The following is a 2,671-nucleotide window of genomic DNA, read 5'->3' on the forward strand; positions in this document are numbered from 1 at the left end:
GTAGATTAAACAACTCTGGCATCTCTGGTGGGAACACTTTAAGCCCAAAATGTGTGAGGGCGGGGACAGTTCATGATATTGTTGTCCCGCAGGTCCACCACTACCACTGAGTCAAATAACAGCTGCAGCTGACATTCTGTGGACGTGGCTGGCCCTGCATTCCTCTGCCTGATGACAGATGCTCGCTGTCATCAGTAGCAGCTCTCCACATGGACCCCCGTTTACATAGGTACAGCCTTGTTTCATCGTGACTGTTAGAAATTCACGTGCTTTTCTGATCCTGGAGAGGTCTTTGGTTATGCCGTGTATGGAAAAGGAGTCTACAACCCCTATAACACTGCCCATATGATGTAACCAACGCTAAAGCTGATCCAAATCAAGTTTATGGAGAAGGAAATGATAACCCACTCCAGCATTCTTGCCTGGAGAACCCCATGGACGAGGAGCCTGGTGGGCTATAGTCCATAGGGTCGAAAGAGTCAGACATGACTTAGCGACTAAACCACTAAATCAAGTTTAATGAAAAACTTGATTGGAATTACCTGTGGCCATTTGGGTTATATGTTTGCATGTGGCTAGAAATGGCTCATAGGCTATTTCTCCATTGAGATTTGATTTTTTTTTTTTTGCTTACCTATTGCCTTCTGTAATTGTTGGCAATGACCCCAGAGATCTGAAGGTTAGTGTAAACTCTCATGGCTTGTAGTGGATACTAGACAGCCTTACACTAGGCTGCATCCTGACTGAAATAAAATCCCTTGGTCTCCACAAGGACAGTTGCCTGGGTCCTGGAAAGCATATTTAAGTCAATACTGCAGGTTAATTTTATCTTGCCTTTGGAGTCCTATTGACAGAAGCCTTGATTAAATGCAGTATGAGAACATTTGAACTGATTTAGTTCTAGCTGCTGTTGGTTAGATTAATGAGAGTGGTCAACAGTATGGCATACTTCTGTGATTTTTGCCAGAAGTCAAGACATGGAGGAACAACAGGTGGATTGCTGGGGAAGGCAATCTTCCGTGGCCCCTGCACATTTTTGCTGGGTATGCCAAGGACACAAGATCCTGACTGCTGTTTACACATGCCATTCCTTAGGGTGGTGTTTACAGAGAGCAGAGATTGTTAAAATTATGTAAAGTCAGGCATGTGCCTCAAAATTACTAGGTGAGGAGAGGAACTGAGTGAGACTATAGATGAAACAGTGTTGTCTAAGAATTTATGATCGTTGAGTCTGGATCATGGGTGCATGTGAGTTCAAAGTGCAGACTTTTCTATCACTATGTGTTCGTGTATGCCTGCATGCAGTCTCTTTAGTCATGTCCACCTCTTTACGACCCTATGGACCATAGCCTGCCAGGCTCCTCTGTGCATGGGATTCTCCAGGCAAGAGTACTGGTGTGGTCCCATGGGAGGTGGAATAGCCCAAGTTCCACGTCATTCTTGTGAATTTCCAAGCTCATTGCTCCTCCTCTGCAGCACAAACCTACTGTATGTATTATATCCTTCTGGGGTCCTCCATGTCACTCACTCCCATGGGACCCGAGGCAAGGACTTGATTCTCATGCCTCTTGCTGTGCCTTGAGTAACCAAGTTTTTCTATGACCCAGGAGTCTCCTGCCCCCTGCCAGTATTCATAAACTAGTAACAGTCTCTTATTAGCTTGGAAGTACGATATAATCCCAAACCCTCACGGGTATCTGTGTTTTGGGGGAGGGCAAAGGATGTTATGATGTTTGCTTGAAGTCACCAGGCACAAAGTTAGTTGTGTAACTTTGTTTTTACATTGAGGAAAAGAATTCAATTCATTAAACTTGTCCTAAAGCTGCACCAAACTGCAGAGCTTGAAATTTAGCACTTTTTAATTCAGCCACTTTTTAAGTTTTATTTAAAAACTTTAAAATAATGAAAGGTCTCAGCCATTTACAAAAGTAGAGAGACTAGAATTGTGAACACTGATATAGATATCCCTCAGCTTTAGCAATTTTCAACTCATAGCTAATCTGATTATTTCTGTATCTGCCTCCCATCCCTGATAACTTGAAAGCATATTTATGAAATCATATCACTTCATTTTTAATATATTTTAATTTAAAATGATTGACTGGAATTTGCTTTGTTTTGTAGTATCTGTATTCTTTGAATTTCCAAGAACTATTTTGTGAACATAAGATATATAGCACCATTAATAATAATTAATGTAAAAACCATCACAATTCTCCTTCTCCCTGATTTCTGAAATATTTTAGAGGAACCCAAACTGTACATAGTGGTAAATGTATGTTCCTGTTTAGTTGCTAAGTCGTGTCAGACCACTGTGACTCCATGGACTGTAGCTCACCAGGATCCTCTTTCTTTGGGATTTCCCAGGCAATAATACTGGAATGGGTTGCCGTTTTCTTCTCCAGGGGATCTTCCTGACCCAGGGATCGAACCCATGTTTCTGCATTGGCAGGTGGATTCTTTACCACAGAGCCACCAGGGAAGCCCAGTAAATGTAGAGGCTTGAGTTTTTTGGTTATTTTAAACATATGAAAAAGGATATATAACTTTATAATGAACTTCCATGTGCCTGTAAACAAAGAGAACACCTTGAACAAAGAGTGTCACCTTGACGCTGCTGCTGCTGCTGCTAAGTCGCTTCAGTCGTGTCCGACTCTGTGCAACCCATAGA

The sequence above is a fragment of the Bubalus kerabau genome, chromosome 4, assembly GCF_029407905.1.
Source record: "Bubalus kerabau isolate K-KA32 ecotype Philippines breed swamp buffalo chromosome 4, PCC_UOA_SB_1v2, whole genome shotgun sequence".
NCBI lineage: Eukaryota > Metazoa > Chordata > Mammalia > Artiodactyla > Bovidae > Bubalus > Bubalus kerabau.